The 24501-nt window shown below is 45.4% G+C and overlaps 1 protein-coding gene across 1 annotated transcript in view; it reads right to left on the bottom strand.

Annotated features, from left to right (window-relative positions):
• PBX1 (PBX homeobox 1) overlaps window positions 1-24501 on the bottom strand; it is a 696336-nt gene that overhangs the window by 15961 nt on the left and 655874 nt on the right. The gene's annotated exons all lie outside the window — the stretch shown is intronic.

Here is a 24501-nt window from a genome sequence, read left to right as displayed (position 1 = left end):
CCTAAACCACTAATATCACCCTGTGGATACTTTTGTGTAAATGCTCAATTTTCCCCTGATTCGGAAAGCACAGATGGTAATTACTTTGGTGACATTTTCTAGGCAACCCAGTTCCCTCTGTGTAGTCAAGAATATAATTTTAGGATGGAAACATTGCATCAGATGCTTTCATTTGCACTTTTAAACTATTTCCCCCCAAAACTGAATGTATACAAAAATCTCATTTCAGTTTTAATGATAATGTTGTAGTTTACTCTGTCATCCCTTCTGTATTTTAGCACAGTACTATCCAATGTAGGCAGACCCAGCCGTGTTGGTCTGAAGCAATACAACAAAGTTGGAATCCAGTGCTTTGTTGGTCTTAAAGGTGCTACGGGACTCCAACTTAATATTATCCAATGCTACCACAGTTGATTGCATCTCCTGTTTGTGATATGTTCCTTGGAGTGATTCAGGGCTTTAGAAATATTTCATCCCTATGGGATTTAGAACCAGTAAACTTTACTTCCAAGGAGGTGTATTTAACCACCGCCTAGGATTTTCTTATATTTAAAAAGCACACTAGCTGCCCAAGGAGGAACCAGTATTATAAAAGTTTCATTAATTTATGTAATATAACTGTGTTTTGAATATAGTATCTATTTAATTTATTTAAAATTATGAACTGTAGTCAGTGTGAGAGGTATTGTGTTTTTAAGCTGTGCAATGATTATTAATAAAAATTATTTAAATTCATCTTGGAACGTCTGAATTGTCCTCATTGTGGGCACACGGGCTTAGGTGGAAATTCAGGCTACCTGGCTTATATTCTTGTTGGGCTCATCATCCAAGAGGGAACAGTTCAGAAGCAGTATTGCCCTGTGCAAGTTCCTTTGAGATGAACAGGATTTGCACACAGCTGTTGGCAAAGACAGTGCCCTTGACTTCTGAACAGTAGCCAGAAGGTGGCTCTATTTGTACAAGGCTCCCTCATGATACCTAACCAGTGATGGAGGTTCATTTTGAACATCTTTCAAGGAATTGACACCACTGAACAACCCAAATTCTGAGAGAAGAGCATGTGAACATGACAAAAAGAGCTCCCAACTTAAAAGGAACACATATACATACAATCCACATACAGTATATACTTTATTGTTCTTTGTATGTAGGCTTATTGAGGAAGTAGTGCCTGTGGAAGAGGGAATTTGGGGAGGGGTTTCATCTAGAATCTATGATATGCCTTAGTCTGTCCTCTGAAGTGGCCCCAGGCATTTTTTGTAGCAGGAACTGCTTTGCATATTAGGTCACACACCCCAATGTAGCCAATCCTCCAGGAGCTTACAGAGTTCTTGGCACAGGGCCTACTGTAAGCTCCAGAAGGACTGGCTACATCAGGGGTGCATGGTCTAATATGCAAAAGAGTTCCCGCTACAAAAAAAGCCCAGGAAGCAGCTATTTTCTCTCCAGGAACTGATTTCTGCACTTTGTAGAGCCACTGTAATTCAGGAAGAACTCCAGGCGCCACCTAGAGGTTGGCACTCCTATTGTATGTGTGTTGAGTAATTCCCATATTACGGTTCTCTGAACACATGAAGTTGCTTTATCCTGAATCAGACTATCATTCCATCAAGATCAGACTGGCAGTGGCTCTCCAGGGTCTCAGGTGGAGGTCTTTCACATCACAGCAGCACAAGTACAGCTGAACGTGAGATGCCAGTCCCATACTTACCCAGATACTCTTCCCTTGTTTCATTTGTAAAGTTACTTACAAGCAGATGTTCTCACACAGAAGCAGGATATTGTGCATTTGCAGTTACGTGAACAGGGCTACAGTGAAGTGGATTATTAGCTAGGTACCAGAATTTAGGCATTAAAAACCGGCACTTTTTTTTGAAGCATGAACTCCTTTGCATATTAGGCCACACACCTCTGATGCAGCCAATCCTTCAAGAACTTATAGGGCTGTTCTTACAGGGCATGCTGTAAGCTCCAGGAGGATTGGCTACATCAGGGGGTGTGGCCTAATATGCAAAGGAGTTCCTGTTACAAAAAAACCCCTGCTAAAACCTAAAACACACACACAGTTAGGACTCCTGCACAAGCAAAGCTGAACATCCATTGACTGGCTTCCAAAACTGCTTGGAAACCACTGTGCCTTTTTGTTTTCCATCTTAGTAAATAGCATACAACATGTCAGTGTTGGGTGGGAAGTAATGCATTCTGTATAAGATCATCTCTGAGAATTGCCTGGTCCCCTGGCCACTGGTGAAGGATGAGGTGATAGAGTTGCTAGATCCAGGTTGGAGGACTCCTAGAGATTTGTGGGTGGAGCCTGGAGAGGACAGGGACCTCAGTGGGGTACAATGCCATAGAGTCCACCCTCCAAAGCATCCATTATCTCCAGGGGAACTGATCTCTGTAGTCTGGAGATTAGCTGTAATTCTAGGGGATCCCCAGGTCCCACCTGGAGGTTGGCATCCCTATTAACCCTGCTGTCCAAAGACCCACTGTCCCACCCACATACCGATCTTCCTCCTTTTATAGTCTGTAAACATTAGAGAAAACTGGGCTATGATGGGAAAATCATTCCTGATTGTGGAAAACAATGGTGGGTTTTTATTTCTTTATGTTGGGGGCAGTAGAAGAAGAGATTGGATTTATACCCCCACCATTTGCTAGCCAAAGGTGTCTCAGAGTGGTTTACAATCTCCTTTCCCTTCCCCTCCCCACAACAGACACCCCATGAGGCAGGGCTTTTTTGTAGCAGGAACTCCTTTGCATACTAGGCCACACTCCACTGATGTAGCGACTCCTCCAAAAGTTTACAGGGCTCAGTACAGGGCCTACTGTAAGCTCTTGAAGGATTGGCTATATCAGGGGTGTGTGACCTAATATGCAAAGGAGTTCCTGCTACAAAAAAACCCCTGCTGTGAGGTAAGTGGGGCTGAGAGAGTTCTCCCAGAACTGCTCTTGAGAGGAACAGCTCTGTGAGAACATATGACTGACTCAAGGTCACATCATCAGGTGTATGTGGAGAAGTGGGGAATCAAACCTGGTTCTCCCAGATAAGAGTGCGCACTTAACCAAAGACTGTTTGAATTACAAAAGCCAGCCGCAGCTGATGACATTGAATTAATGCTGCACTTTGGAAAGTTCGAGGGAGAAATTGCTTATTGCAAAGTGATCCTGGACTAAAGAGTGGCCAACGATGTGCCGTCCCCTCCCCTCCAGCAGGATGGGGCCTAGATAGGACAAGCAGATGTAGCGGGTTAATCCCAACGGTTCCTTGAGGTGCTGCGTAGATTAGCCCCACAAGCCCTGGACAGAATCCTAACCAAAGCTGTTCTCAGGACTAAAGCCCCTCATGAGCTTAGCAGGCTACCTCCTTTTTGGGCTGGGGTGGGATTGTCCTTATTTCCAAAGCTCTGCTTGCTTATCATACATGGGAAATCATATTATGCAGAAGAGTCGGCCCAACTCTTTTTGTGAGAAAGGTGAACTGTATTTCCAACCAGGGCTTTTTTATGTAGCAGGAACTCCTTTGCATATTAGGCCACACCCCTCTTATGTAGCCAATCCTTCAAGAGTTTACAGGGGTCTTATTACAAGGCCTACTCTAAGCTCTTGGAGGATTGGCTACATCAGGGTTGTGTGGCCTAATTTGCCAAGGAGTTCTTGCTACAAAAAAAAGCCCTGTTTCCAACCCAACTGGAACAAATACCGTACATCAAAGTTTGAGTCCAGTGGCACCTTTAAGACCAACAAAGTTTTATTCAAGCTACAGGCTTTCGTGTGCATTTCCTGTACATGTACGTGTGTGTGAAAGAGTGAGGAGGGAAATCAGCAATACCATCCAGGACTTTTTTTGTAGCAGGAACTCCTTTGCATATTAGGCTACACCCCTCTGATATAGCCAATCCTCCAAGAGCTTACAGTAGGCCCTGTAAGAAGAGCCCTGTAAGCTCTTGGAGGATTGGCTACATCAGGGTGTGTGGGTTAATATGCAAAGGAATTCCTGCTACAAAAAAAGCCCTGGCACTACCCATTTCCAAAACGAAACAGAACTAATACTGATATCTCGTTTTAGAAACACGGAATGCAAAGAGTTATATTCTTTATGTTGTCGAAGGCGTTCACGGCTGGAGTTCATTCACTGTAGATTTTCTGGGCTGTATGGCTGTGGTCTTGGCAGTGCGAGATCTGATGTTTCGCCAGCAATGGTAACTGGCATATACTTTGACATACACTCATCTGAACAGGAAAATGACTGTTTTTTTGGGGGGGGGGGGAAGGTGGCTATAATGATAGTAGAGGTAGGAGGCTGTTTGCTAATTGTGTGTATTCACATTGAAATAACTAAAACAATGGACTAGACCTCCCCCACTCCACCCCAGAATCTTACTGCAGCCTCAATAATCCATTGAGGTGACAGCTGGATAGACCTTCAATGGACGGCTGGATTAAAAGAGGGTAACTGCACAGGATTTCTTATCCTGCTGTTGTTACAGTGCCCTGCTTTTGACACCCCTGCTGCTTTTGGAGAGGAGGAAATGAGACCTCAGCATCTCCAGTTAAAAAGATATCAGGTAGTAGGTGAAGTGAAAGACCTCTGCCTGAGTCCTTACATAGAAGAGTCAGAGTAGACACTGACTTTGGTGGACCAGTCGGAGAAAGTGTGATGTAGTGGTTAGTTGTTCTTGTTGTTGATGATGTAGTGGCTAAGAGTGGTGGGCTCTAATCTGGAGAACTAGGTTCAAGTCCCCACTCCTCCCCTTGAAGTCAGCTGGGTGACCTTGGGTCAGTCACAATTCTCTCAGCCCCCCAAATAAACCTAGCTCATCACACAAAGAACTCGAGTTTCAGGCTGCCTGACAATCTTTGGATCTCCTGACTATACTACACTCACTGCCACGATAATTATGATCAACTTGGTGGACCAATGGTCTGATTCTGGGTAAGCCAGCTTAATTAGGGGGTCATGGCTCACTGGTAAAGCTTTGCAGGCACCAACATCTCTGCTTAAAAGGTTCAGGTAGAATGATGTCATCTGAAAGACTTCTACCTGGAGGTCTGCTGCCAAACAGAGTGGAGAATAATGTTGCTATGTCCCACCTGACTACCAGTGGGGCACAGTGCCATAGAGTCCACCCTCCAAAACAGCTATTTTCTCCAGATGAACAGATCTCTGCAGTCTAGAGATGAGCTGTTAAACATGAGCATGGCTTACATCTATCAAACATGGGCTAAGTGTGCACTATTCTGTTGACTGTGGGAGCTATTTATACCAAATGTTGTCTGAATCCTCCTCGTCCAAATGGATTGCCTTAATAGAGAAGGAAATATCCACCCTAGGTTTGTCTATGGATTCTCTCTACATGCTCCCTCTTACAAACGCCTATTCTCTAATTAAAGGTAGAATTTTAGATATAGAATTGCAAAAACCAATCAGTGCTGCGAATATGTCTTGCTTCCCTTTGAATTTTGGAATTTCCCCAATTATTGATCATCTGCCTTCTTATCTATCAACTCTCCACATTCCACAATTGTTTAGAACATTTACTCTTGCCGGATGCAATACTATCCCATCAGCAGTTTCCTATGGTAGATATAAAAAAACTCCCACTCTCATTAAGACTTTGTACATGCAATTTAAAACAAGTTGATTCGTTGTCCCATATTCTACTTGATTGCTCCCAGTAGGAAACTATGAGATCCAGTTTGGTGTAGTGCTTAAGTGCGCACACTCTTATCTGGGAGAACCGGGTTTGATTCCCCACTCCTCCACTTGCAGCTGCTGGAATGGCCTTGGGTCAGCCATAGCTCTCGCAGAGTTGTCCTTGAAAGGGCAGCTTCTGGGAGAGCTCTCTCAGCCCCACCTGCCTCACAGGGTGTCTGTTTTGGGGGGGGGGGGGGGAGAAAGGAGACTGTAAACCACTCTAAGAATCTGATTCAGAGAGAAGGACAGGTTATAAATCTATGGTCTTCTTCTACTATACACCTTAGGTTTCTAGAACCAATTCTGCTCCATATGACAAGTTGCTCAGATGCTGCAAAGGTCTGCTGTCTTCTGAATGATTTGTCATCTGAAATAATTGAAAAGGCTGCTTTCTTCTTGAGTCTGGTAATCAAGGATCGATTGTCCAATGTATAGCTATATATGACTGGTTTATTTTGTTATTTCTGCATCACGTTTTGGCCTTATTTATAATCTGACATATGCCAGTAAAGGCTTATGTTTGGTTGTTTGAGATGAGCTGTAATTCCGGGGGGATCCCCAGGTCGCACCTGGAGGCTGGCATCCGTAGTGGACAATACCAAATTTAACAGAACGAGTTATCAGGCAGCTTCATGTGCTCACGGTATTCCAGGATCACCACTGGTGAGATGTGTGAACTGAGGCCAATCTTCTACATGCCTCCTGTTTTCACACCATTGTCTGGAGAACAAACAGTTTCCTTCCACACACATTTCAGCTTTTCGATGCGGTGACCTCAGCAAAGCTGTGAAAGTGACATTAACTGGGAGGCAAGTTTGTCCTTTCATACAGTCATCAGCAAACTGAAAAGTAAGTGTGTGTACGTGTCTGCTAGGCCTTCTCATCCAGCCCACCATGTTTCTTTTTTGGTAACAGAGGCAGAAACAAGGAATTATTATATTTCAGAGCCCCTCTGAAGGAATGAGGCAATGCTAACTATGCTTACTTGAGAGTAAGACTACAGTTGAAGAGAAACAGGATACAGGATGACCTTGACAGGCTGGAAAACTGGGCTAAAACCAATAAAATGAATTTTTAATAGGGATAAATGTAAAGTTCTGCATTTAGGTAGGCAAAATCCAATGCATGGTTATAGGATGGGGGAGACTTGTCTTAGCAGTAGTATGTGTGAAAAGGATCTAGGGGTCTTAGTGGATCATATGCTGAACATGAGTCAACAGTGTAATGTGGTGGCTAAAAAGACAAATGCAATTTTGGGCTGTATCAACAGAAGTATAGTGTCCAGATCACGTGAAGTGATGGTATCACTTTACTCTGCTTTGGTAAGACCTCACCTGGAGAATTGTGTTCAGTTTTGGGCACCGCATTTTAAGAAGCATATAGACAAGCTGGAACGGGTCCAGAGGAGGGCGATGAAGATGGTGAGGGGTCTGGAGACCAAGTCCTATGAAGAAAGGTTGAAGGAGCTAGGCATGTTTAGCCTGGAGAGGAGGTGGCTGAGAGGTGATATGATCACCATCTTCAAGTACTTGAAGGGCTTTCATATAGAGGATGGTGTGGAATTGTTTTCTGTGGCCCCAGAAGGTAGAACCAGAACCAGTGGGTTGAAATTAAATCAAAAGAGTTTCTGGCTCAACATTAGGAAGCACTTCCTGACCGTTAGAGCGGTTCCTCAGTGGAACAGGCTTCCTCGGGAGATGGTGGGCTCTCCTTCCTTGGAGGTTTTTAAACGGAGGCTTGATGGCCATCTGACAGCAATGAAGATCCTGTGAATTTAGGGGGAGGTGTTTGTGAGTTTCCTGCATTGTGCAGGGGGTTGGACTAGATGACCCTAGAGATCCCCTCCAACTCTATGATTCTATAACCCAAAATGGCCCCAAGGAAGTTGCTCTTTGCCACAGTGAGTAAACTTACAAGGGCTACATGTAAGCTTCTCCAGTGAACAAAAAACATCTCCCCAGAGCAGTTTCACATTGGGTGTGGGGGGGAAGGTGCCAGGAAAGGATTAAACCCCATCTCTCAACATGCTGTTGTCCTGATCCTATGGGTCTGAACATACCTAAGAAACACCAAACTTCCAGAACACATCTGAAAGCCCTTGTGGAATTTGCATTGTGTGGCTCTGGTCCCTTAAAGAAAAATATGTATTCATTACAATTGGGGGGAAACGAAAAGCTCAGAAAGGAGCTGGGGGGTACTTGTATAATTTAGTTACAGACATGTACTTGATGATGTAGGCTTTGACTCCTAAAATCTAGATTTTTTTTTTTTGCCTTTAAGGTGCTACCAGACTGAGATCTTGTTCTGCTAATACATAGGAACACATAGGAACCTGAAGCAAACCTGCATTCTTATTTGTGTACAAAATCAGTCTGTCTGAGCATACAAGATAAAGTGAAATTATTTTATTTTAAAAGTGTTGGACTTTTGCGGACTCCTCAAACATTGGAGTAGAATGGCCCACGAATAAGGGAAATCAGTGCAAGGAATAATATTACCTCTAACTTTCAACATGGCCCCAGATGTGGGTTTTGATTTCCACAGATTGGGGCCAAGTACACAGAACAGTGATCTTTCTACAAAACTGGAGGGACTCCAAGATTTGAAGATAAATCCTAAACCTTAAAGGGGGGGGGGGGGGGTTCAAAAAAAAAAAACCCCAAACAGAAAAGAGTTTTGGTTTTATTTCCCTTAAGAGTTGTGTTCTTCTTTCACAGGGGAGTCCTTTAATCATGTCACCAAAAAACACAGCTCAGTGGTTTATATCTTTTCCTGTTACCTCCTGAAAAAGTGTCTTCTTGAATCTTGCTTATTTGGAAGCTAAGGAAACATAAGAATTCTTTTGGTCACTATAGCTGAGGAAGGATGGTAAGCAGGGGTCATTTTGTAGAAAAATAGGTGGTGGAGCTCATTAGCATAACTCATTAGCATATGCCACCTCCCCCTTGCCCACAAGCCAAAAGCAACCCAAGAAAGGAGAGCCCTGGGCGAGCAAGGCCTGCTTGGGCTGGCTAGAGATCCAGTCAGCCCAAGCAGTCCTCACTTACCTGGGGCTCTCCTTGGCTGCCCCGCCCTCCAGTTGAAAGACCAGCAAGCCACCCACCTCCCAAAATCACCTAAGAAGTGGAGAAAGGATCGTGTGGGCTTTTTCAGGGGTTAATGAGGGCTGCTGGGGGTATGGCAAAGCCCTTGGTGGCTGGCTGCCCACTCTCCTAATCTAGGGATTGTTATACAGCTGCACCTACTATTCAGTGGACAAGGTAGGTAGGGAGGAAGTGGGGGAATACTCAGAAAGGTTCAGGAGCTGTGCTCCTATGAGCTCCTGCTGAATTCAAGGCCTGATGGTAAGTCCATTGAACACTGGAGGAATGGAATGGGAGGAATGATAGCTAGCTGAAGCCTCATTTGATGCCTGTGGAAGCGCAGGTACCATCTCTGAACAAGGGCCTTGCAAAAGTATATACATGAATACACATGGAGTTGCTTGATGTTGAGCCAGTTCATTCGTCTGCTGAGGTCAGTATTGTTACTGAGGTCAGTATTGTCTGTCCTGCCTAGCAGCAGCTTTTCCAGAGTCCCACGTAGATGTCCTTCACATCACCTCCTACCTGAAGATGCCAGGGACTGAATCTGGAACCTTCTGCGTGCAAAGCGGATGCTCTAGCCTTGAGTCATTGCCCAACCCTCATTACAAGCAGTGGACGGAAGAGCTGTGATCTCCTATGTACACATGAAGCTACCTTATACTAAACCAGGTCAAGGTCAGCACTGTATAAAACCAGTCTACCATTTCATCATCATGGATCAAGGCATCAGCTCCAGTCCTTTGAACTGTGTAGTCTTTGCCTCTTCCTTAAAGCAGGCTTTTCACTTTGGTGAGAAGCAACTAGATGTTCAAGTTCTTGGGTTTCCATAGCAACCAATTTCCTCCCTGTTCCCCTCCCCCCCCCCAACTCAGCGGAATGACCTTTTGGAATGTGCTGCTTTCAAAACTCCCCCATCTCCAATGAAAGCATCATTTTGAAACCAGAGCTTCTTGACATATGAATGCTTTTAACAGCATGGCTTCAATTACCATTCCATATAGAGGAACTATAGGGAGATGCTGCAGGAAGCAAGCAAAAATACTCCAAGCAAGGCCAGGAAATGGCTTTTTACTAAGAACAGAGCAAGCTTGTGTTTTTTGCATTGTTTCTGGTAATGGTGTTCTGACTGCCAGCTTCTGCTCTCCAAATAAACAGAGATTCTGTCTATAGATCACTTATATACTATAAACAGACTCCATGGATGTTGCTGTCTCCTTAACCATAAGGGGTTTTTAAGGGCAGAGAAAAAGGCAGCAAATGGTTTAAGGGCCAGTTGGGCAATCAGCAGGAGCTATTGCTCTCCCCAGAGCAGTAGTGGGAGCGTGAAAGCTTTAAATCAGACAGTAAAGTCTTATGTATGCGGAGACGTCATGCTTCTCTCATGCCTTGGAAACCTTACAGGGGCATGCTTCCATTTCATTGGAATGAATGCAGAAAAATATTGTGCTTGGGGAAAATTTGGGCTCCAGGATGCTGAATTTCTACAAAACTGAAAACACAGATCTTCCTTCCTTCCTTTCTTTTTCTTTTTCCGTCTTCAGTTATACACAGAGATATTAGATCCAAATGGATGTCCAAGAACACTGAATGCCATCTTTACACTAAATGGAAATTAGCACCAAAGTGTTAAACTGTTTTAAATTGTTTTAATTAACGTTTAATTTAACTGGTGTTATTGTTATTCTATTGTGTATTGGGAGCCGCCCTGAGCCTGCTTTGGTGGGTAGGGGGGGATATAAATCGAATAAACTAACAAACAAACTAACTAACATTAAAATCCTTATGTTTGTGGTGGCAGCTGCTGCCAAGGCCAAATTTTTAAAAATTTGTGCAGCCAACCAAATCTCCAATAGCCAATAGCACCACTTGACCCCTCCCACGCTAAAAAAAAACACAAAACACTTGGCGGTTGCTCGGGTTGCCAGATACTTGGAGACTTTGGGGGTGGATCTGGGAGAAAGTGGGGTTTGGAGAAGGGAGGGGCCACCTCACTGTGGTCCAATGCCACAGAGTCCACCCTTCAAAGCCACCATTTTCTCCAGGGGAGCTGATCTCTGCCAGCTGGAGATCAGTTGTAAAAGCGGGAGATCTCCAGGCCCCACCTGGAGGCTGGCAACCATAGTGGTCAACCTTTGTTTGGATTGTGGGGGCTTTTTTTTTGTTGTTAAACTTTATATCATGGCACACAGAGAATTTAATATGTTCAGCTATTAGAATGTTAGTTTTAAAAGATAAAGGGGTTAAAATATAACCCAATATGCTACAACCTCTGGTGGATACAAAGGTAAATTCCCCTGAGATATCTCACGGGAACCATTCAAAATAATTTTAAACTGTGGGAATTACCTGTTTGTAACCCTATTGCCCACGCTTTTCATTTCAGCTTTCAGAACTTTGCTTTTATTGTTGTCAATGTTTATTTACCTCCTACACCCGATAAACTCTCCCTATGCTTTCTTTGGGACCCTTTGACTTCATACCTTGAACAATTAGAATATCGCAGGGGTGGTCAATGGTAACTCTCCAGATGTTTTTTGCCTACAACTCCCATCAGCCCCAGCCATTGGCCATGCTGGCTGGGGCTGATGGGAGTTGTAGGCAAAAAACATCTGGAGAGCTACCATTGGCCACCCCTGGAATATTGTTTTCCCATTGTAGACATAATTCTTCTTGGTGATTCTAACGCCAGAATTGGTAAAAACAACCGTGATCTTCTGGCTGTTTTGAATTTTGATCCAAACGACTCCCTACCGATTTTTTTTAGTCTGGCTAGGTCATCCAAAGATTCTCCTAATAATCAGGTGGGTATACGCCTCTCTAAATTTTCAAAGATTTCAGGTTTTCACGGCTGGTAACATCATTAGGGTTTGTAGAATCCTTTGGGCTCAAGTGCTGTGTTCTACTGGAGAAATTTTGTTTGCAACTATTAAAATGAGAGTTACTGATGTAACTAACATGAATTTGAGCAGACTTCGGAGGTTGGTAGAAGACAGGAGGAGGAGACATGGGATCGCTTAAAAGTTTTATTAGTTTCAAAGAATCGCAAGGAGTCGGACTCGACTGTGCAACTGAACAACAACAAATTAGAATCTTTTTCAAAAAGTCCCCCCCCCCCGAATGATCATCTCACACTGTTGGCAACCCCCGCTTTATTTATATATAATTTATTTATCATTTATGGATCACCCAGTCCCTGAGTTCACAGGACTCTGGGTGATGACCAACAGTAAGATAACATACAACACAGACATTGTTAAAATCATAATAAATTATTTATTTATAGGCATGTTCTATATGCATATTTTTTATGCATGCTTTTTATGCCATCTGAGTAATTCTCAGGTTATAGTCAACATATGTACAGCTCAACGAGTCATTAAACCCCACATTTATCTGGGTACTGGTCCCTGGTTTCATTTGTAAAGTTGCTGGGATTTTTGTTTAAAATTCAGAGGTGATGTTCAGAGACAAAAGGAGGTAAGACACATGCTTATATTTAGAAAGAAAACAGTTTACTGAAAAACATTAGGAAAGGGTTTTTGGGAGGAAAGAAAATAAAATATGCATTCTAGTTTGCTAACTAGATCCTAATAGTTACATGGCTGGATATAGCAATGGAGATCTGTATTGCTTCTCCTTGCCAGCAAGACAAAGATCAGAATATCAACAACTAGATTTGCACAGAAGATCAAAGCATTCTTACAAACAAGGTGCTAACTGACCAATAGAAAAGTTACAGGTAAATACGTTTTCTTCTGTATTTTCCTGGGCATACTACAGATAATTTCTAATTGGATACAAACTACATAATCAGGGGCAGAATTCTAGCAAGAGCTCCTTTGCATATTAGGCCGCACACCCCTGATGTAGCCAATCCTCCAAGAGCTTATAAAAAAGAGCCTTGTAAGCTCTTGGGGGATTGACTATATCAGGAGTATGTAGCCTAATATGCATAGGAGCTCCTGCTAGAATTCCACCCCTGCATAACATTATACCCTGTTTACTAGCAACTGAAAATAACAGTTAACCCCAAAGTGACCGAAATGTAAGCAACTTGGACTTCCCAAGTGAACATGCATTGACTCTTTCTTACAAACAGATATGTGCATGTGGAAGCATATGGAACATGTTACCAGGGCTGGTATAAAGCAGCTTCATGTGTCAGCAGAGAAATTTTATGGTGGAAGGTCCTCATCTCCTTCAGTGAAACAATGAGGACCCTTGCTATATTAAATCTTGGTCTGAAGCAGTTGAACAAAGCAGGAGTCAAGTTTCACCTTTAAGACCAACCAATTTTTATTTAGAACGTAAGCTTTCATGTGCTCTTAAGCACACTTCATCACTGAATACCACTGCTTACCAGCTATGTATGGCTCTGCTCAGCTATGTATGGCTTTGCTCACTGTGCTGAATTCCTTGTCTGATGAAGTGTGCTTAAGAGCACACGAAAGCTTATGTTCTAAATAAAAATTGGTTGGCCTTAAAGGTGATACTTGACTCCTGCTTTGTTTTTGATGAACGGGTTGTTCAAAAATAGCTAGCAATTTTTTTAAAATCCTGTAGAAGGATGAGTGTGCTAGGTCATAGGAGACCAGGAGAGCCAGTTCGGTGTAGTAGTTAAGTGTGTGGACTCAAATCTGGGAGAACTGGGTTTAATTCCCCACTCCACCACCTGCAGCTGCTGGAATGACCCTGGGTCAGTCACTGTTCTTGAAAAAGCTGCTCTCTCTCTCTCTCTCTCTCTCTCTCGAGCTGTTCTCAAAAGAACTCTCTCAGTCCCACCTATCTCACAAGGTGTCTGTTGTGGGGAGGGGAAGGGAAAGGAGATTGTAAACCACTCTGAGACTCCAAGTGAAGGGTGGGATATTAATCCAATCTTCTCCTCCTTCTCCTCCTCCTCGCTACTCTTAGGGCAATTTCCTCTTTCTTCTCAGGAAATGCCACGCTCTCCCTCTCCACTAAAGATGTAGTTACGAACCTATCTCGGGCAACTGTCAGTCCTAAATAAACCTTTATCTCCTCTTTAACCTGTTGGAATTCTGTGCTTGTCCTGCATGTCTTTGCAATGATCTAAGTTCCAGTCATTATAGGGTTAAATATGTTTACCTGTTCTCTATTGTCTGCCTGACCTAGGAAGAGGAACTTGGTTGTCTGCCAATGAAGAAAAAGCCCGCAAAAGGACTGTTTGTTTGTTTACGCTATTGGCCAGTTAGTCAGATGACTTCCTTTGTCTAGGTAGAGAGAGGTCAAGAAGAAGAAGCAGCGGTGGCCTGAGGGTGCGTGGTGCCCCAGGCAGCACCCCCCACCACTGCCCCTACCGCCCCCCGCATCGCTTCAAATCCCACCCTGCCCCCTCCTTCCTTTCCTGTTCCATCCTGTCACCTCCCCCCCTGCTGTCATCGCGCAGGAGAAAGAAGGGATGGGACAGGAAGGGATGGAGAGGGCGGGCAGTGGCAGGCAGGTGCACGGGCGGAGGAAGCCTCTGCATGGCCCAGGTGCAGGGGGTGGGAGGCAGGAGGCAAAGGGAAGGGAGGGGAGGATGGCGGCGGCAGGCAGGGGCACAAGCGGAGGAGGCAGGCATGCGAGGGTGGGGAGGCAAAGGGAAAGAGGGTGGTGGTGGCAGTGGTGGTGGCGGGTGCGCAGGTGAGCATGCAGGCGTTGGAGGCAGGCAAACTAGGCACTTGTCTGGGGCACCGGGAGGGGGGAAGCCCAATTCAGCACACCCACCCTCCCAGCGCCCTAGGTGTTAAGCATCAATATTTCGAAATAATCAAGCTTTTGTTTTTAATCAAAGACTTGTTTTATTGAAATTCCATGACTTGTTCCAAGGACAGAAACCTTAGAAGTAATGCTGAATACAAAGTTGCATAGTATCTTATAGACTACTTCAAAAGGCAGGGTTACAGATAACTTCAACAGAACAACATAAGGATGCAAATGCGGTTGAAGGTTCAAAAGCTACTCACTACTCTCTCTTTTATGACTAAGAAATGTTCACATCTCCATTTCTCACACATTCCCTGCTAGCTGATAAGACATGGCTGTGTGAATCTGGGGGGGAGGCACTTTACACCGTTTAATACATGGTTACGCTACACATCCTGAGAGAAGGATTTATTATGCATTCACAGGGGGGAAGGGAAAGAAAGGGGGGGAAGGAGAAGAAAGGCATGGACGAATTCAACAGTTAGAAATAGCATGCTTGACACTAGGCAACCACCTAGTTTGTCTAGTGGGAGAGCCAGCCCTGAGAAGAAGAATCTCCATTAGCAATGTGTCTTTCTTAGTGATAAGATGTAGCTGATAGTGTTTCTTATTTTCTTCCCAGTTCTCCATCCCTATAGAAATAAACGTAGGTTTTGTTTTATACTAAAGAACTCTCAGTCTCATTTTGATCCAGCCATCCGTTGAACTGTTTGGGATATAGAAATTGATTTTCCAAACAAATATTTCTGACATAACTGTGGTGTAAATTACTCTGCCAACAGGGATTATGATGGCTCAGGTTAAGCACACCTCTGATTAAAGGTAGAAAGGTTGCCAGAGGCTCTTGGCACAAGCAGGTGAGAACAAAGGAATAAAGATGGTGACTTCCCGTGGTGCACAGCATGGTCCTTGGATAGATAGGCTCACAGAGAGGAACTATTTAATTTGGAGAGAACAAATGAAGACCCATCTCATCAAAAAAAGCTTGCAGTCTATTACTCAGACCGACTGTCCTGATGATGCAGAGCGACAGACTGCAGCAAATGCCAAGAACGACCAGGCAAGAGGTGCTCTTATCGCTGGTTTAACAGACAGGCAGCAATTAGGAGTCATTAAGATGTCAACTGCTAAGGTTGTTTGGGCTGAGGCTGGAAAGATCACACGTAAAATTATCCTTAAAGAGCTGACTCTACTTTCAGAAATGATCGTTTAGCATGAGAATGTAGGTTGGTGGGAATCTTCTAGAAGATGTTGACAAGATGTTGGAATTAGCTGAGCAACTGAGAAGTGCAGGAGAAAAAAAAATATTCTGGATGAGGATATCCTTGTGAAAGAAAACAGAACAAAATTGGAGTCCAGTAGCACCTTTAAGACCTACAAAGTTTTATTGACAGTGTAAGCTTCCGTGTGCTAAAAGCACACATCATCAGATGACGAAATGGGGTACAGCGAGCAGTGCTACATATAGCTTGTGGGTTGTGGTTAAGCATGCAAAATGGTGCAAAGTTAGAATCCAATGGCAACATAGTGAAATTAACAAACTGAAAGAATAACAGGTTGGTCTGAAGAGTATAAGTTGCATGGGAAAACAGCAAGAGGCAATAAACATATTGGAATTTGAGACTGATGGTGAGAATGCCAATAAATGTGGAATCTGTTAATTGCTCTATTCTCCTCAAGCATGGACTCCAACTTTGTTCTATCGTTTCAGACCAACATGGCTGCCCACCAGGATATTCTTGCGTTAATTTTAATCAGCTTGCTAGAATCATATGAGGTCACTTGCATGCACTGGCTGCCAAGAAGAACTAACTGCACAACACTTTCACCTTGATGTTCATTGTGCTGGCTCTGTATTCTCTGCTATGTTCTGGTCCTGACAATTTAAACATTGTTTTTAACTTTGTTGTGCTTTTACTGTAATATTTATTACTGCTCAGGCAACTATCATTATATTCCTATGGCCTTTGGCCTTGCGCAGTAAAAATTCTACCTACCTACCCACATGAAAATACAGCGTCTCAAACGGAGTCGAAGAATGATTCGTTGCCCCCAAACTATTATCAATCAACTTGAGGAGGGATATGATGCACAGGGAATTAAGGAGAGCAGAGACTAGTCAAATGGCTTTGGATATTTATATTCTTGCCTTTGTTATTTATGAGAAAATCTGTCATCTCACTAGAAAGCGAGGCCACATTAAGGGAGCCTGTCAGAAGGCTTTTACATTCGGCCAGAAAAGGGTTTTGGACCAGCTAGCTCCAGAATCACATACTTAAGTGATATTGAGAGTATGAAGACTGTCAATCAGGAATGGCTTGCTTTATAAAATTGTAGAGAGCATTTTTATTTTAGTTTTATTTTATTCAATTTTAAGCCTGCCCTTCCCGTAGAACTGGCTCAGGGCGGGTTACATTATAAAACAGTCAACAGTAAAAGACCAATTTAAAATATATAAAATCTAAAATTACAAAGACTAAGATGGTATTTTGGGAAGAGGTACTGGATGCTATGCTGCAAATTTGGTGCCTCTACCTAAAAAAACAGCCCCCCCCCCCAGAGCCCCAGATCAATTCTCCATTATTTCCTATGAGAATAAGTCTCCATAGGGAATAATAGAGTTCCCTCCCCTCCCCGCCCCCGCTTTCTCTCTCTCACTCACACACACGCTTAACTGTCTCTGGTGCCTCCACAAGGAGGTCTAAGCTGCTCTCTTTTACACACACACTCACTGGTCCGAAATGAAAGCAAAACAAAGGGAGGGGCTGCACTCTGAGGTCTGCTGTTGCTAACCCTTCCCCATGAAGTACTTCCTGCTCCAATTTAAAGGCACACACACATTTTAAAACCGGACCTGTTTGCAGGTCCTGCCTGAGATCTTGAGGTACATGGTAGCTGTGCGGGAGGGGCTTCCCCCGCCGGCCAGCTGGCTGGGGGCGGGGGGGGGGGGAGAGCCAGTAAAACTGGGGGATCCCCCACTGGGACCTGGGGATTGGGAAGCCTGGGGCTATTGTCCAGATCCAGCAGGTCTTGTAGCACTGGGATGGAAGGAGGGGGGGAGGACGGTAACAAGTAACACCCACTGCCTCAGTTGGAAGCCTTGTGAAAGAGCTCTGTTTTATAGGCCCTGCGGAATTGAATCAGATCCCACAGGGCCCAGATCTCCAGGGGGAGCTCATTCCGCCAGGCAGGGGCCAGGGCTGAAAAGGCCCTGGCCCTCATCAAGGCCAGATGGATGGCTCTAGGGCCGGGTATTACCAAAAGTTGTTGGGTGGCTTATTGTAAGGACCTATGGGGCTCATACAGGGAGAGGTGGTCCCGAAGGTATGCTGGTCCAGAAAATCCAGAAGGCTTGTGCATCTAATACGGAAAGAGATTGTCTGGCTTGCTACAAAGAGAGAGCTTTTTGCCATCGAAAAGAATGGCTTGCTCTTATTATAAACAGTGCAGAGAGCATTTTGCCAGCAAAATTCCAGAAGGCTTTTGCATCTGGTTAAAAAGTTTAGTGATTGGCTTACCCTCATTATAAATATTAGCACTTATGTGGTGCTGAGAGGTTAAGAAGTTTTGAAGAGAGTATAGACACTGCAGGAAGCATTAATAATGGAATTGAAAAAAGAGGCTGGTAGGAAATAGGAATACTCCGGATACTCCTGAGGACGTCTTTGGACATGATGAAATGAGCTTATACCTGGGTGCTCATTGTGGATGGACCATATTGTAGATTTACATGTCTCTTAAAAGTTTTATTAAACACTGTTAGCCTGTACATCACATTTTTGTTTTTTGTATTGCCTAACCATGAACTAAAAAGAGCCCCGTGGCGCAGAGTGTTAAAGCTGCAGTACTGCAGTCCCAAGCTGTGCTCACGAACTGAGTTCGATCCCTGGTGGAAGTTGGGTTTTCAGGTAGCTGGCTCGAGGCTGACTCAGCCTTCCATCCTTCCGAGGTCGGTGAAATGAGTACCCAGCTTGCTGGGGGGAAAGTGTCGATGACTGGGGAAGGCGATGGCAAACCAACCTGTAAAAAGTCTGCTATGAAAACGTTGTGAAAGCAACTTCACCCCAGAGTTGGAAACCTTTCCAACCATGAACTGTGAACCCATGCTGTTGGTTTGTCGGCTTTCTGTGCTGAAGCAACAGAACAAAGATAGAGTCCAGTGGAACCTTTAAGGCCAATGAAGTTTTATTCTGGGTATGAGCTTTCATGTGCATGCACACTTCCTCAGATACATTGATGTGGAAGTTAACAGCTCATATAAATAGACAGATTCCTCCATATAGGTCAGCTGTCCCCAACTTTTTTGGCACCAGGGATTGATTTTGTGGAAGACAATTTTTCCAGGGACTGGGGGTGGGATATGGTTTTGGGATGATATAATTGTGCACTTTTTTCTAATACTTTGGCATGGTGGTTAAGTGTGCAGACTCTTATCTGGGAGAACTGGGTTTGATTTCCTACTTCTCCACTTGCAGCTGCTGGAATGGCCTTGGGTCAACCATAGCTCTAGCAGAGTTGTCCTTGAAAGGGCAGCTTCTAGGGAGAGGTCTCTCAGCCCCATCCACCTTACAGGGTGTCTGTTGTGGGAGAGGAAGGTAAAGGAGATTGTGAGCCACTCTGATATTTTGAGTGGAGGGCAGGATATAAATCCAACGTCATCATCGTCGTCGTCTTCTTCTTCCTACATTGTAATATATAATGAAATAATTATACAATTCACGGTCCGGTTGCTAACAGGCCACAAACCGGTAGAGGTCCACGGCCCAGGGGTTGGGGACCCCTGCTATAGGTGAACAGCAAACTAGCACAGACCTTTAATGAAGACGTTTTGACATACGCAAAGACCAAACAGCAATAACAAGTTAAGTTTATATGGTCATCAGGCCCCACACACCAGTGTTCATACAGTTTTCCTTGGTGACCTTTCCAAGTGCCATGTGAGTTATCATTGGAGCTAGGGTTGCCAGTCCCCAGTTGGGGGCAGGGGAGCTCCTGGTTTGGAGGCCCTCCCCCCACTTCAGGATTATCAGAAAGAAGGGGAGTTGAATGTCCGCTGGGTACTCTGTTATACCCTATGGAGACTTGTCCCCGTAGGGTAAATGGAGGGTATAATGGAGAATTGATCCATGGGTTTCTGGGGCTTGGGGGTGACTGTTTTTTGAGGCAGAGGCACCAAATTTTCAGCACCAGGGGGTCCAATTCTATGAGCCCCCAAAGAAGGTGCCCCCATCCTCAATTATTTCCAACGAAGGCATTTAAAAGGAGTGCAGTCCCTTTAAATGTGATGGCTGGAACTCCTTTTGAAGTTCAATTATGCTTGTCACACCCTTGCTCCTGGCTCCACCCCAAAGTCTCTGGCTCCACCCCCAAAGTCCCCAGATATTTCCTGAGTTAGACCTGGCAGCCTTAATTGGGAGCAGAAAAAGTCCAGCTCTTTCTTTGGCTGCACAGCAGAGGATGACATAATGGCCGTGTCATTTCTGCCAATAACCATTTCATTCACAGGCCTCTTTTGCGCTGGGCACTTCCTGACCTGCATGTCCTCGTTCAGTCATGATCCAACTCACAGCCACTTACATATTGATTGACCTTTCCTTATTTGCGGCTCCTTGTAGAGACCAGGAGAATGGGTGCTCAGAGGAAAACACCGCCTTTGGAGTATAAAATAAGTATCTGAAATCCTGAAGTGTGGAAGGATAAAGTGTGATATATCTCCTGTCTTAAGACAGGATATCATATTATTTACCTACAATATCTTCAACAGAGTCATCAGAAAGCGGGGGGGTGAGGGCAGGAAAATGTCTGCTGGGCACTCCATTATTCCCTATGGAGACCAATTCCCATAGGGTATAATGGAGAATTAATCCGTGGGTTTCTGGGGCTCGGGGGGGGTTGCTTTTTGAGGTAGAGGCACCAAATTTGCAGCATAGCATCTGGTGCCTCTCCTGAAAACACCCCCTCCCCCAGTTTCGAAAAGATTAGACCAGGGGGGTCCAATTCTATGAGCCCCAAAAGAAGGTGCCCCTATCCTTCATTATTTCCAATGGAGGGAAGCCATTTAAAAGAAATGCACTCCCTTTAAATGTGATGGCCAGAACTCCCTTTGGAGTTCAATTATGCTTGTTGCAACCTTGCTTCTGGCTCCACCCCCAATGTCTCCTGGCTCCACCACCAAAGTCCCCAGATATTTCTTGGACTTGGCAACGCTAGGCTATTGTGTGCACTCTAGGATGTTGTATAAACAGGTATGGAGGAGAGGTCCATCAGTGGCTTCTACCCATGGTGACTGAAGCAAACCTCCATATTCAGAGGCAGTAACCCTCTGAAAACGAGTGCTAGGAACCAAAACTGGGGAAAGGCCATGACCTCTATGCCCTGTTAATTGTCCCTACAGGGCAACTGGTTGACCACTGTGTGAAATGGGATGCTGAACTCAATAGACAACTGGTCTGAACAAGCAGAGCTCTTTTTACGTCCATGTGTTAAGCTCAGATTTCTCTCACTAAGAGAACTATAGCACAGGAAGAAACACTCAGACCACGCTCAGGAACACTCACGCCCTTATTACTGACATATTCTAGAGCTGAGCTCTGGCACTGGAAACAGGCTCCAGTGGAAAGGCAACCTGTAGACACCTTTTTTACACAGAGACTGCAGCCAAACAATTTGCTGCTTCCTTGTCCTAGCCTTAGTATCAATGGATGTCTTTAAAACATGCCCATCACTATACCAGGCTAAAACCCTAGCGCAGCTCTTATACAGAACAATATTAGGCCCATCATCCCCTTCCTTCGCTCCCCTGGAATTAGTGCAATCAAAGGGTGCTTTTACGACGCCCCAGATGTGTTTCCAATGCAAGCTTACGCTTGGAATCTGGCTTGATTAAAATAGAAGCCAGGGTAACCCTAGCCTCTATTAATTTTTGGCTTATGCTAAATTATTGACCCCAAGGATTGCCATCATTAGTCCTTCAGGATGGCTCTCAATCTTCTTGGCTAACAGCGGTCTACAATAAATTGATGAGCCTAGGTTTTTCCCCACACTCTTTCCTAAATATAGGTTTAAAAAGGTAAATGCAAAGGTAGGCCCCTGTGCAAGCACCAGTCGTTTTCGACTCTGGGGCGACGTTGCTTTCACAATGTTTTCACGGCAGACTTTTTACGGGGTGGTTTGCCATTGCCTTCCTCAGTTATCTACACTGGGTACTCATTTTACCGACCTCGGAAGGATGGAAGGCTGAGTCGACCTGGAGCCGGCTACCTGAACCAGCTTTCCCTGGGATCGAACTCAGGTCGTGAGCAGAGGGCTCCGACTGCAGTACTGCAGCTTTACCACCCTGCGCCATGGGGTTCTTCAATATAGGTTTAGACCAGGCTAAAGCCATCACCAGACAGAGGGTGCTCGATATCGAACGGCAACAAGATCTCAGTGAAGTGCCAAGTTTTCTGGCACCAGATAATTCTAGACACTAACATATAAGAACAGCAGTAGAGAAGGGCCTGGAGCCATCTACCATGATGGGTGTTGACCTTGTAGAAATGTGCAGTGACCTTTGATGGAATCTGTACACAGAATATTAAAGCCAGTTCTGGCTACTGCTTAAGGTAGCCTTCGGTATGCGTGAAAGGCTGCTCTGTCATCCAAAGCTGCCGTTTCCCTGATCTCTGTCATCTGGAGTTCAGTTGAAATTCCTAGAGATTCCAGGCCCCACCTGAAGGCTGGCAACCCTACAAAGGAGTCTCATCCACTGTAGAGTCCCTTTCGAAAGCCAAGAAGCAAAGGTTCCTTTGCAGAGACCATGTCTGGAGATTCTCCCCCTGTTCCTTCTCCTCCTCCCAGAGGGAAAAGTTTGCCGCATGTCTTTCCATTACATGCTTCTTTGTGACCTTTCCTCACTGGCAAAGAAGAGTCAGTGCAACACATAGGGGGTGATTCTTTGACTCTCACAAAAGATGGGATTGTCGGCAGCTCAGTGGCACAGAAAGCATATAATTGACTCAATTTTGCCCGCCTGGGCTCTGAATGCAGTTTTTTTTGCCTCAGGATATATTTCAGCATTCTGTAGTGGCTCCCCTCCCTTCCCCCTTCTTGTCTTTTGCTGTGTAAGAAAATAAAGCACATTGTTGGGCCAGAGACTGAGCCTGAATGTTGCAGAGAGTCTCCTTCTTGGGAAGCAAAGCCAGCAAGTGGAGGATAAGGTCTGGTTCATCACTGGCTACTAGCAATGGTGAGTACAGAGACAACAGAGCACAGAGATAGCAAAGGAAAGGAAAGGAAAGGTCCTCTGTGCAAGCACCAGTTGTTTTCAACACTGGGCTGACGTTGCTTTCACATCATTTTCATGGCAGACTTTTTATGGGGTGATTTGCCATTGCCTTTCCCAATCATCTACACTTTCCCCCTAGCAAGCTGGGTACTCATTTTACCGACCTCACAAGAATGGAAGGCTGAGTCAACCTACCTGAAAACCCAGCTTCCACCGGGGATCGAACTCAGGTCGTGAGCAGAGTTTAGGACTGCAGTACTGCAGCTTTAACACTCTGCCCAACTGTCTCAGTCTCTGGCCCAACAATGTGCTTTTTTTCCTTACACAGCAAAAGACAAGAAAGGGGAAGGGAGGGGAGCCACTAATGCTGAAATATATCCTGAGGCAGAAAACTGCACGAGTGCTAAGAGGCAACATCAGGGGAAAGTCTCACCCACTAGGCCTTGTTTGTTTGGCCCTTCAGGGCAACTTAGGCTTCCCAACCTTCCCGCCCTGGCGGGGGACCCCAGAATTTACAGTCTCTTCCCCCGCTCTCCAAAAAAACGGAAGCGGGGGGGGGGGGAAACGGCACCAAGGAGCGTGGCGAGCCGCCCCATCTTGGAGGAGCAGCTAAGGTGAACCGGAGAAGAGGCGGCAGCAGCGCAGCGGCATTGCCCGCTCCGCCTCTGAGGTAAAATCAGAGAAGGGGAGGGTGGAGGCAGGCCAGGAGCGTGGTGAGTTGTGAATCTGGGTCCTTCTAGGACCTGGACTCACGGCTCGCCACACTCCTGGCCTGCCTCCACCCTCGCCTTCTCTGATTTCACCTCAGAGGCGGAGCGGGCAACGCCGCTGCGCTGCCTCCTCTTCTCCGCTTCACCGTAGCTGCTCCTCCGAGATGGGCTCAGCCTGAGCCCATCTCGGAGGAGCAGTTACAGTGAAGCGGAGAAGAGGCAGCAGCAGCGCAGCGGCATCACCCGCTCCGCTCCGCCTTTGAGGTGAAATCAGAGAAGGGGAGGGTGGAGGGAAGGAAGACATTTAAAAAGGTGTGCCGTCCCTTGAAATGCGATGGCCAAAACTCCCGTTGGGGTTCAGTGATGCTTGTCACACCCTTGCTCCTAGCTCCACCCCAGTGTCTCCTGGCTCCATCCCCAAAGTCCCCAGAGATTTCTTGAATTGGACTTGGCAACCCTAAGGCAACTGGTTGCCCACTATGTGAAACCAGGCCTCGGATTCAGCAGGAGCTCACAGGAGCACAGCTCCTGAACCTTTCTGAGGGCTCCCCACCTCTGCCCCACCTATCTTGTCCATGGAATAGTAGGTGCAGCTGCATAACAATCCCTGGATTAGGAGAGCAGAAGCCAGTCAGCCACCAGGGGCTTTGCCATGCCCCCAGCAGCCCTCATTAACCCCTGGAGAAGCCCACACCACCCTTTCTCCACTTCTTATGTGATTTTGGGTAGTGGGTGGCTTGCTGGCCTTTTGACTGCGGGGGTGTGGCCCAAGAGAGCCCCAGGTGAGCGAGGCCTGCTTGGGCTGGCTGGATCTCTAGCCAGCCCAAGCAGGCCTTGCTTGCCTGCGGCTCTCTTTTTTTGCATCAGGTTCCTTTTGGCCACGGGGGGGGGGAGTGGCATATACTAATAAGTTATGCTAATGAGCTCCACCACCTATTTTTCTACAAAATGACCCTTGTGTGAAACTGAATGCTGGACTAGATAGATGACTTGTCTGATCCAGCAGGGGTTCTTATGACAAGAGGTCCAGCAAGT

Source organism: Heteronotia binoei, chromosome 2 (assembly GCF_032191835.1).
Source record: "Heteronotia binoei isolate CCM8104 ecotype False Entrance Well chromosome 2, APGP_CSIRO_Hbin_v1, whole genome shotgun sequence".
NCBI lineage: Eukaryota > Metazoa > Chordata > Lepidosauria > Squamata > Gekkonidae > Heteronotia > Heteronotia binoei.
This window is presented reverse-complemented; position numbering and strand designations above follow the sequence as displayed.